Source organism: Hemitrygon akajei, chromosome 12 (genome assembly GCF_048418815.1).
Source record: "Hemitrygon akajei chromosome 12, sHemAka1.3, whole genome shotgun sequence".
NCBI lineage: Eukaryota > Metazoa > Chordata > Chondrichthyes > Myliobatiformes > Dasyatidae > Hemitrygon > Hemitrygon akajei.
This window is the reverse complement of record NC_133135.1, coordinates 104,785,571-104,798,119: the sequence shown is the minus strand read 5'-3', so window position 1 is coordinate 104,798,119 and position 12,549 is coordinate 104,785,571. Positions and strand designations below refer to the sequence as shown.

General features: G+C 44.5%; 1 protein-coding gene across 1 annotated transcript in view; it reads left to right on the top strand.

The window, feature by feature from the left end:
* Positions 1 to 4,086: 4,086 nt before the first annotated feature.
* LOC140736645 (zinc finger protein 541-like) overlaps positions 4,087 to 12,549 on the top strand; it is a 116,627-nt gene continuing 108,164 nt past the window's right edge. The window contains exon 1 of the mRNA XM_073062456.1: positions 4,087 to 4,182. The gene's annotated coding sequence lies outside the window, so the exon portion shown is untranslated. The remainder of the gene's footprint in view (positions 4,183 to 12,549) is intronic.

Here is a 12,549-nt window from a genome sequence, read left to right as displayed (position 1 = left end):
ACACTTCAACACAACCTCTGTCATTCTCAGAGATTACATCAATAAAATACTTCTGTGGCCACTTTATTAGATACCTTCTATACCTCATAAAGAGGCCACTGAACACATGCTGTGTGCTCGGGGGCAGAAGTGCACGCAATTGCTTATTACTGGGGAGAAGGTGCTTGGGAAGCTGAAAGGTCTGAAGGTGGATACCTGGACCAGATGGACTAGAGTCCTGGGTTCTGAAAAAGGTGTAACACACACAAAATGCTGGAGGAACTCAGCATCTATGGAAAAAAGTAAACAAGGTTTGGGGGGGGGGGGGTAAACAATATTTCAGGTTGATACCCTTCATCAGGACTGGAAAAAAGAGACTATAAGTCAGAATAAGAAGGTGGGGGAGGAGAGGAAGAAGTACAAGGTACAAAGTAGTAGGTGATAGGTGATAGCAGAGGGAGAGGGGTGAAGTAAAGAGCTGGGAAGTTGGAATTCATTGCCACAGACAGCTGCGGCAGCCAAACCATTGGGTATATTTAAAGTGGAGGTTGCTAGGTTCTTGATTAGTCAGGGCATGAAATGTTATGGGGAGAAGGCAGGAGATTTGGGCTGAGCAGAAAAATGGATCAGCCATGTTGAAAAGGTGGGACAGACGATGAGCCAAATGGCCTAATTCTACTTCTACACCTTATGGTCTTATTGTCATATGGACTTCTGCTGCTGCAGCCTATCCACTTCAAAGTTTGATGTGTTGTGCATTCAGAGATGCTCCTATGCAGGCCACTGTTGTAACACGTGGTTATGTGAGTTACTGTTGTCTTCCTGTCAGCTTGGACCAGTCTGGCCATTCTCTTCTGACCTCTCATTAAGAAGGCATTTTCACCCACAGAACTGCCACTCACTAGATTTTTTTTTGTTTTTTGCATCATTCTCTAAACTCTACACACTGTTGTGCATGAAAATCCCAGGAGATCAGCAGTTTCTGAGATTCTCAAATCACCCCATCTGGAACCAACAAATCATTCCACAGTTGAAGTAAATTAGATCACCTTTCTTCCCTATTCTGATATTTCATCTGAACAACCGAACCTCTTGCCCGTGTCTGCAGGCTTTTATGCATTGAGATGCTGGCACATGATTGGCCAATTAGATATTTGCACTAGCAAGCAGGTGTACAGGTGTATATGCCCAGGTTCAGACAAAAACTAAGTGCAGAAGTATGACAAGTACCTAGTAAGGACAACATGGTACCGTAAGGTTAGCATAATGCTCGCCATTACAGCGCCAGTTGTAAGATTGAGGTTCAATTTGCACTGCTGTCTGCAAGGAGTTTGCACGTTCTCTCCATGAGACTCCAAAGTCATATACTTTGCATTAGTCAGTTGAAAGAATTCCATGCTGGCGCCAGAAGTGTGGTAACACTTGCAGGATTCCCCCAGCTGATTTTCGCTGCTCCTCACACATTTGATTTGACTTAAATGATGCATTTCATCATCAACGTTACGTGCCATGTTGTATGGCATAGGTGATCATGGTCTTTCCATGACTGTGATTGCCCTTGGCAAATTTTTCTACAGAAGTAGTTTGCCATTGCCTTCACCTGGGCAGTGTCTAGGTGACCCCACCCGTTATTAACACTCTTCAGAGATTTTCTGCCTGGCATCAGTGGTTGCATAACCGGGACTTGTGATGTGTACCAGCTGCTCATATGACCATCCACCACCTGCTGTCGTGGCTTCACATGACCCGACATAAATAGAGCCAGATTACACAGCGTTACTCTGGGGCCAAGGTGCAAGACACAGTACTAACTGTCACACACAGCACAAAGCACGCATAGCACATAAAGATAGCAAGCACGTATACCAGTAAAATATAACCTTCCAAATAATAACACAGATCTCACAACTGCTGCCTCCAAGGACAAGAGCATCAGAAAGAGGATTGCCACCACTTGTATTTTCTTTGCTAAATTGTGCATTACCCTGACCTATTGTTGTCAGGTCTAAATTCTGGAACTCCCCTCTCAACAGCACTGTGGGAGCACCTTCACCAGAAGGACTATGGCAGTTCATCTTAAGTTGTCTTAAATGATTTAAGGTAATTGTGTCAGGTTCAGGAAAAGCTCCTACAACCTTCAAGTGTTATTTTGGATCAATAAATCATAAACGATTAGATGTACAGAATTCTGGCATGTCAAGCTTAACAGCAAACACTCTTGTTGACACCAACACATCAGATCTTTTTTTAAGGACACTTTCACAAATGCTCCAGATTTAAACTTCAGTTTCATCTGAGATTTGGAATATGACAGCAAATGTCAAAATGACTAAACCAGCTCACACACAAGTTTTCTTTCTCCCTGGCCAAACATACACTCAGTGGCCACTTTATTAGGTACATCTATATACCGGCTGGTTAATGCAAAGAGAATGGTGTGAAAAACAAAAAATAAATCCAGTGAGTGGCAGTTCTGTGAGCAGAAATTCCTTGTATAAAAGCATGTAGACATGGTCAAGTGGTTCAGATGTTAGACATGGAACGGGACTGAGAACGATGAACTCAGATGACAGGGAAACCTAAAGCCCCTCGTGCCCCCTCAACATCTCCCAAAACACCAGCCTCAAAGTGCCCAGAGACATAACCTTCACTCAGCATAACCACGAGATCCTGCAGATGCTGGAAATCCGGACACCACACACAGAAAATGCCGGAGGTCATTTGTTGTCCAGACCAAAATCAGAATGGGGAAGAAATGTGACCTAAATGACTTTTATCATGGCATGATTGTTGGTGCCAGACAGAGTGGATTGAGTATCTCAAAATCTGCTGATCACCTAGGACTTTCACACACAACAGTCTCTGGAGTTTACAGAGAAGGGCGTGAAAAATGGAAAAAAAAACACCCACAGATTGGCAGCTCCGAGAATAAAAATGCCTGGTTAATGAGAGAGGTCAGAGTGGTTCAAGCTGACTGGAAGGTGACTGGAACTCAAATAACCACACATTAGGACAGTGATGTGCAGAAGAGCATCTTGAATGCACATGTTGAACTTTGAATTTGACGGGCTACAGCAGCAGAAGACCACAAACATACACTTAATGGCCTCTTTATTAAATACAGGAAGTAGCTAGTATAGTGGCCACTAAGTCTATGTACCTGAGCACATGACAATAAACTCTGACTGCATATGAGAAGATACACACTTTCTAAACCTTTTCTTCACCAATAAGTTTCAAGGTTCAGAGTAATTTATTGAATGCATGCTGAAGTTTGTCTTCCCCATCGTCACCAAGCAAGGAAACACCAGGGAAGCAAACCATTGAAAAAAATATCAAATGCCCCTCCCCCTCATGCAAAAAAACTCAAACAGCAACAATAAAAGAGCAAAAACACAGAGTCATATTTCAATACATTTCTGCTAAGTGTTCATTATCCCCAGGAAAACTGCCCAAAGGTAGGAACAAACAAGAGTGACCTTAACTAGGAGAACATCATAAACCTAAATTAGACCCGAAATCTACAATCCTTATCGATTACACCTTGTATTTTGCATTTTTTCTATTTAATACCACTAATAAACTTGCAAATCAGGTAATACTTGAATGTATAAATGTGCAGAATGGTCTATAGGTCGCATCCAATGTTGTTTGGTCACCTCCAACCAAATTCAAAGCCCAGACCGTAGCAATATGGCGGCGGTGCGTCGAGCATATGCTTTATCATCTCCGGCAAGGGGCGCGACCCACCATCCAATCAGCTCCGGCCATCGTAACACGTGGTACGCAGCCTGATCACGTGCTCCTTAGGGCCGCGTGGTCCTTCGCCCCGCGCCACGTGGTGGAAGCGGCCGCAGCCCCCGTGTCACGTGGGCGCGTGCACTAGGGTCGGACCATCCGCAAAAGCGGAGGGGGTGTCCGTAATATATTTCTCCTTCTTGACATGAACGCTCACCCTAGCAACTCTGACAAGGAGACATTTGACGCTAATATAAGTAATTATTCTTATTAAAGACTAAAACGGGACGCTCCGGGTACTCTGTGCGGGTAGTAGTACTGAAGGAAACACAGAAACATCCCTCCCCGCTGCGGGTAGATACCTGGGCCCGGCCCGGCGCGTGAGACCCGCCGGGATATTTTTGAATGAACCCATCCATCGGCCGCGTTGCCACCGGAGCCGGTCGCCGCCGCCAACCGACCCAGGTGGGATATGGGAAGGCTACGCCGGGGCGGCGAGCGAGGATGAAGGCTGGCTGGGTGGGGGGGAGGGGGATGGTGGTGGGTGGAGAGAGGCGGAGGTAGTGATCGGGGATGTCGCCCGCAGCGTCGAAGGGAATAGGCCTCAGGCTTAGGGTGCTGGTGGGTGGTATTCGGGGCGGGGGGGTGGCGACCTCTGGGGTTGGGCGATAGCGGTTGATGTCCGGAGCCCCGACCACAGGCTGGAGGTGAGGACGTGCCCCCCCCCCCCCCGATTACCTGGGAGGGTGGTGGGTCCTGGTAGTGAGATCTTGATCACCGATCACAGGTAGGGGTAGGGTAGAGTCGAGGGCTCCGATTTCCTGATCAGAGGATATTGGCGTTTCCTGGGCATGCAATTAAACCCCCTTCCCTCACTAGTTTTCACTTCCCAGCCTTGCCCCCCCCCCCCACCACCAAGGCCGAGGGCAGCGGAGAGGGGGTGGGATGCCACCTCTCTCAGGGTTTCCCTTCAAACCATACAGCACCCCTACCAGGAAACTCGTGACTGGGTCTCTCCTGGTATCTGTGGTCAAATCAGGTCAGGTTTATTGGAATTTAACTAAATACATGTATACCGTTAAAGGATGCAATGTTTCTCCTGAACAGGGTGTAAAGCACTGTAGTTCATATGACACCCATATAACACACAATAACAATTAAATCTACAAATGAATTGCACATAAATAATAAACAAATTAATGTGCATAATTAAATATTGTAGGGTACAGTAAAAATTATCCAGTGCCACTTCAAACTAAATGCTGCAGGGAGTCCAGAAGCCTAATGGCCTGAAGGAAGAAACTGTTTCCCACCCTGACCATTCTTGTCTTTATGGATCAGAGTCTCCTGCCTGATGGTAGATGGTCAAAAATGATGCTGGATGAATGGATGGGATCCTTTATAATGTTAAGGGTCCTGCATACACAGCGCTCCTGATAATGGCTCTTGGTACCACAGCTGTTCAATAAAAGCTGCCCAACCAAGGGACAAGTCAGGAAATAGGAAAACTTGCCCCTTGCTTCGCCTTTACACTTCCCTCCTCTAACCTTATAATCTTGTCTTCTCGTGGTTGACATTTCTACTCTGGGGAAACAATTAAGATTGTCTACCCTATCTATGCCTCTCACGGTTAACCTCATTTCCTTGTTTGAATAAGCAGTTACGAAAGTCCGACTTACGGACAACTCGTACTTACGAATAGAGGAAGGAGAATGCCGTCCGCCATTTTAAGTTGGATTGCTACGCCGTCCACCATTTTAAGTCATTGCCGTTGTCACTGTTGAGTGTTTAACTTTGTATTTGGCTTAAACTTTTCTTAGTAAGACTCACCCTGACCCCGCCCGCCCCCCCCCCCCCCCCTGTTCTGATCGGCTGGAGGCACAGTGAGATCAGCGCCGGGCTGGAGAATGGAGTTTCCCGACTTCGATCTTGTGATAGACTGTTCCAGTGCCAGGTTGATGTTCATCCAGTGACTCCTGTACCATCCGTGCTGCATTGATGTCGAGCTCGCAACTCGACCTCATAAAAAAAAACACTGCCACCTCCGGTTTAAATTCCCACACGGAATATTGTGGAGGATCAAATACCCAAACCCAGCACAGCCCCCACTCGTCCCATTTAACCTGTCTCAGTGCGGTGCTCCTTAGGACCCAGCGGACCTTGGGAGTCGCCGCCCGCAGTGTTTCTGTTCCATTGACGGGAAGCAATCGCGATTGAAAATAAAGTGGAAATAATAAAGCGTTTGGAAAGAGGTGAAATGCCACTGGAAAAGCGTTAGGCTACAGTCAGTCAATGATCGGAACAATTTTAAAGGATAACGGATAAAGTGAGAATAATGGCGTGTGTGAAAGGCCCTGCCCCGATGAAAGCTACAGTTATTACTAAGCAATACAGTGGTTTATTATTGGAATACATAAGTTTCTTAAGTGTTTTATATGCATAGAAAGGTAAAATGTATGCTATATACTAAGACAAACGTTTGACTGACGCTAAATAATACCGGATGTACTTGTTCCGACTTCCGTACAAATCCAACTTAAAGACGGACTCAGGAACAGAACTCGTACGTAACCCGGGGACTGCCTGTAATCATTGAACCCCACACCTTAGCTAGGATGAACACCAGATTTGCTCTTACACTGTCAAACCTTTCCCAAGTTTGTCATTTTTATCAAATGCTGGCCTTGGCATTGAGGTATTTTGCACCTTGGCCTCAGAGGAATGGTGTTTCATTCAGCTGTATACATGTGTATGGTTGAATGACAAGAAACTTGAACTGGAACGTTGAGACATTTTAAATGAACTGGGAAGTTTTAGACTGAAATTAACAGAAACTCATTAAATGAGGGATACAAGATAAGTTTATATTTAATTTCTTTTGTAATATTTGGTATTCTCATGCTGAATTCAGTTAAGTGTCAACCATGTGTAGGATCATAAAGTGACATTTTACCAATCCTGATTTTCAAGTGTTAGATCCTAGAATAACATGAGGACATCTTGTTCTTTGTTCATTGTTATTCCCTATATTTTAATAGAAAATGCTCACACCATCCAAGAATGTGCTCTCATTGAGCCACACCTCCCAGCAATCCATCGATTTTAATCCTAGCCTAATCATTCACAATGACCAATTAACCTATCAACTGATATGTCTTTGGACTATGGGAGGAAACCAGAGCACCCAGAGGAAACCCACACGATCACAGGGAGAACGTACAAACTCCTTTCAGGTAGTAGTGGGAAGTGAGTCTGGGTCACCTGTTCTGTTCCAATAACTACTACACAACCTTACCACCCCCTCTTAACAGTTTTTATGCCCTGGACCCATTTGGCTGTCTGGTGAAGCTTGTGGACCCCTTCTCTGAATAATGTATTTAAATACATAAACTAGTGTATAAAACATAGGATTTCAAAAGAAACCAATTATATTGAAGTACAGTTACCAAAATATTAAAAAAAAACTAGTATTTTGAACCTTAATATATGTGCTTTATTAATGCACAAATAACTACTGTAATTTTGAAGTAATGGTGAGTGTGCTGTAAATGATATTTTAAAATATTTGTAACAGCTGTAATGTGATGAGAAAATATCTGTGATTTCTATTGGTGACAAAGTCACAGGGTCTGTTAATCCTACTGTGGTTTGTTGCCTACATCATTAAAGGATATAAATTTCCGTTAGAAGTTAGTTAAAATAAAGGTCTAATTTTTTCCCATCCTAGTTCATGGATCCCCTGGAATCTATCCACAGACCCCGGTTAAGAACCCCTGATTTAAAATATATATAACTGCATGTAACATATGCCTCTTTCCTCAATAAATCTTTCACCATTCAGCAACAAAGTGAAGCACTGACAAACCATCAATAATAATCCCTATTGTTTTCTAACAAATACAATGGAAGTGAGCACCGAGATTAAATGGACACCAGTAGTACCAATTTCTTGTTAAATTATCAGTTAGGGAGATATACAGCTACATCAGTTATGTCACAATTAGCCTCTAACATGGAAAAGTATAGCACAGGAACAAACCCTTCAATTGACTGTGTCTGCATCAACCGTGATGTTAATCCAGTTAAACCCATCTGCTAACCAGGGGTTCCCAATCTGGTGTCCATGGACCCCTTGCTTAATGGTATTGGTCCAAGGTATAGAACAGGTTGGGAAACCCTGGACTTTCAGCTTCTATTCCCTGCCTGTCAATGTGTCTGTCTAAGTGCATCTTTAAATACATTGAACACAGTAAAAGTTAAACCTTATCCTACTGCCCATTATACCATGGGCGTTTGGGGCAGCAATGGAGGTCCTCCATCTCCAGTGGTGTTCAGAGCTTCCTTCATTGTGTCAGTAGCTTCCTCTTGGTTTTCACTGCTGTCAGTCATGCATGCCTTGCGTAGAGTCTACTGTCGCAGTAGAGGGATTCTTCATTGCTGTTTCTGTAACAATTCTCTTTTACCAGTCAGGGTTGTTAGCCCTGAGCTGAACATCCAAACCTGGAGGACCAGTGGGCCACTCTCAGTCTGGCCTCTACCCTTTGACCTGTTTGGCATGAGTGACCCTACCAAGAGCCAAAGTACAAAGCCCTGACTCCAGCCAGCTACGCTCTCTGGATCATTGAGTCATGCAAACCTCCAAACCACAACAGAGGAAAAGTTAAATGTATCCTTGTAATTTAGTGGGGCATTTTTATGCCATGGATCAATACCGTTAAGCAAGGGGTCTGTGGAGCCCCAGGTTGGGAACCCCTGGTTTGGATTGAAGCTGATGGGGTTGCACATGGAGATACTTAAGGTGAAATGGTGTAAAAATGTAGGTCTTGGTAATCTGAAATTAAAACAAGAAACTGTGAAAGTCAGCCAGCATCTGTGGAAAAGGAAGCAATTAAAGTTTAAGGACCATACATGAGAATCGAAACATTAGAAGTTGCAGAGAATGGAAAGGTAGACAGATGAGAAGGAACATCTGTGGTAAGGTGGAGCTCAAGAGAAACAGAGTGACACCCTGTGAAAGTGATGGTGCTCATTGGGAGGAGATGGTGAAGGTTTGTTAATGCTGCTCTGGAGGAGATTTAAATGGAGGGAGATGGATGAGTACAGAAGGAAGAGATTTAAAAAAAAAGACAATTTTGGACCTGCTAAGATACAAACACAGCAGTTGCTGGAAATCTACACTAATAGAGAATACTGGTTATGCCGTGCAGGCATCAACAGCTGAGCTAGAACTGGCCACTTGTGGTATTGATTACATTTTTATTATATTGTTGCTGAGAACCATAACATGCCTAGCTGGAACTCAAGATGCTTGGGTTTTGTCCATGCTGGAATGAGGTGTCCTGGGGTATCCCTGGTATCTAGTCCCAGTCACCTGGGGTATGATATACCAGCATACACCTGGGAATGCAGGTGTCCCATTCCATTCATTCAGCATACTCCTGGGGAATGCAGATGTCTTGTTCCATTCATCCAGCATACACCTGGGGAATGCAGGTGTCCAGTTACATTCATCCAGCATACACCTGGGAATGCAGGTGTCCCGTTCCATTCATCCAGCATACACCTGGGAATACAGGTGTCCCGTTCCATTCATTCAGCATACACCTGGGAATGCAGGTGTCCCGTTCCATTCATCCAGCATACACCTGGGAATGCAGGTGTCCTGTTCCATTCATCCAGCATACACCTGGGAATGCAGGTGTCCAGTTCCATTCATCCAGCATACACCTGGGAATGCAGGTGTCCTGTTCCATTCATCCAGCATACACCTGGGAATGCAGGTGTCCAGTTCCATTCATTCAGCATACACCTGGGAATGCAGGTGTCCTGTTCCATTCATCCAGCATACACCTGGGAATGCAGGTGTCCCGTTCCATTCATCCAGCATACACCTGGGAATGCAGGTGTCCCGTTCCATTCATCCAGCATACACCTGGGAATGCAGGTGTCCTGTTCCATTCATCCAGCATACACCTGGGAATGCAGGTGTCCCATTCCATTCATTCAGCATACACCTGGGAATGCAGGTGTCTTGTTCCATTCATCCAGCATACACCTGGGAATGCAGATGTCCCGTTCCATTCATCCAGCATACACCTGGGAATGCAGGTGTCCCGTTCCATTCATCCAGCATACACCTGGGGAATGCAGGTGTCCAGTACCATTCATCCAGCATACACCTGGGAATGCAGGTGTCCCATTCCAATCATACATTTGTGTCTGTGTGTAGTCAGTGGATAATCCATTCCAGCAAGGAAATTATGGCCGGATTTGTGTCAACACTTGGGAACCCTGACCAATAGTGTCACAGATCTCTGTGGCTAACCGGATTCTGCTGGTGGCGGAGCTCAGATTTCTGCTGGACTTTGAGGACGTATAGACACTTCAGCAGATTACTTACCTATAGCTAGTAGGAAGTGATTATGACCCTGGGCTATTTGCGTCCCCATCACTGCCGCTCCAGTGTGGCTGTTAACAGTGTTAACAGGCTGGACTGTGTTAGGCTGGGCCATCCAGTGTTGCTTGACCTAACTCTTCAAGGCTCTCAGTGGGTGACCTGGTTGTAGCATGGAGCACTGAGAAGAAGCAATGAGACAAACGATGGTGGGCAAGAAGGGAATCCATATAACAGATTAGTCTGCAACTGTAAATGTGGCCTTGACTGGATCAATTACATTTTTGGCATATTGATATTTCCTGGTTTCGTTTTATGCATTTTGTTGGTCACTAATTGAGGGATGGTTCTCTTGTCTCTAAAGACTCCATTCCCCACTTTGCTCCACTTTGAACTCGTTTTTATACCTGGTCTTCCATTATTGAAACTCAGTCAATCCTGGACCCACTATACAACTGTAATTGCAAAGAAAGCACAATGACACCTCTACTTTCCTAGGAGTCTGCGGAGATACAACATGACATCAAAAACCTTGGCAAACCTCTATCGATGTGTAGTGGAAGGTTTATTGACTGGCTGTGTTACGGCCTGGTATGGGAACAGCAATGCCTTTGAGCAGAAAGTCTTTCAAAAGGTAAAAGATTCATCCCACTACAGCATGTTAAAGCTCCTCCAACCATTGAGCATATCTACATGAAATGCTGTTGCAGGAAAGCAGCATCCATCATCAAAGGTCCTCACCACCCTGGCCATGCTGCCATCAGGCAGAAGGTACAAGAGCCTCAGGGCTCGTACCACCAGGTTGAACAGTTACTACGCCTCAACCATCAGGCTCTTGAACAAAAGAGGATAACTACACTCTTCTATTGAGATGTTCCCACGATAATGATCTCACTTTAAGGACACTATCTTGTTAACTCATGTTCTTGTGATTTATTGTTATTTGTTTATAGTTGCAGTTTAACAGTATGTTTTCGTCTATGCTCTTGATCCTGTTTACAGTTACTGTTATAGATTTGCTGAGTATGCCTGCAGGATAAAGAATCTCAGTGTTGTATGTGATGAAGTGTATGTACTCTGATAATAAATTTTATTTTGAACTTTGAAATCTCAGTGTCTAGCCATCTCTCCAATCCCCGTCTTCACCCTCCTTCACACACCAGTCTTGAAATATGGTCAATTCTACGGTGTTCTCAAGGTGATAGGTAAATAGAGCACTTTACCCATGGTATTCTGAATCAACTGTTAATTTTTTTCTGGCTGGAGTTCATCCCTGTCAGCGTCTGACCTCTGACAGCATTTTATAGGGGTAGATATAATTCTAGGTACTCATCATGTGGGTAATTGTGAATTTGAACATTTTGTTTTAAAGTCTGCAAGTCTGCCAGTGTAATTAGTGGAGTTCTGCAGGGATCTGTGCTGGGACCTCTGCGGTTTGTGATTACCTGGATGAAAATGTAGATGCAACGCACACAAAATGCTGGTGGAGCACAGCAGGCCAGGCAGCATCTATAGGAAGAAGTACAGTCGATGTTTCGGGCCAAGAGAAGGGTCTCGGCCTGAAACGTCAACTGTACTTCTTCCTGTAGATGCTGCCTGGCCTGCTGTGTTTCACCAGTATTTTGTGTGTGTTGCTTGAATTTCTAGCATCTGCAGATTTCCTCATGTTTGTGAAAATGTAGATGAGTGGGTTAGTAAGTTTGTGGATGATTGATGGAGTTCTGAATTGTGTAGAAGGCTGGCAAAGAATACAGTGCAATATAGTGGAAAAGAAATAGCAGTGGAGTTTTAACTCAGATAAATGTGAGGTGTTGCACCTTGGTAGAGAAAATGCAAGAAAACAGTATACTGTTAACTGCAAGACCCTTAACAGTGTTGCTGAGCAAATAGATCTTGGGGGGCCCAAGTTCATAGCTCTTTGAAAGTGGCTACAAAGGTCGATAGGTGGTTAAGAAGGCTTATGGAATGCTTGCTTTTATTAGTCGAGGCATTGAGTTCAAAAGTCAAGAGGTTATGTTGCAACTTTATAAAACTGATAAGGACACAACTGGAGTATTGCATACAGTTCTGGTCACCCCACTACAGGAAGGACTCTGGAGAGGGTGCAGAAGAGGTTTACCAGGATGCTGCCTGGTTTAGGGGGCATGTGCTCTCAGGAGAGGCTGGATAAACTTGGGTTGTTTTCTCTGGAGCAGTGGAGGCTGAGGGGAGATCTGTTTATGAGAGACGTAGATAGAATAGACAGGGAGTATCTGTTTCCCAGGGTTGAATTGAGAGTGGTGGATGCTGGTATGCGCTGCCTGGTATGGAGGTAAAGACAAATACATTAGAGGCTTTTAGGACATGTTTAGATAGGCACATGAATGTGAGGAAGGTGGAGGATATGGATATTGTGTAGGTAGGAGGGATTATTTTTTGGGAGATATTGATTTACTTTT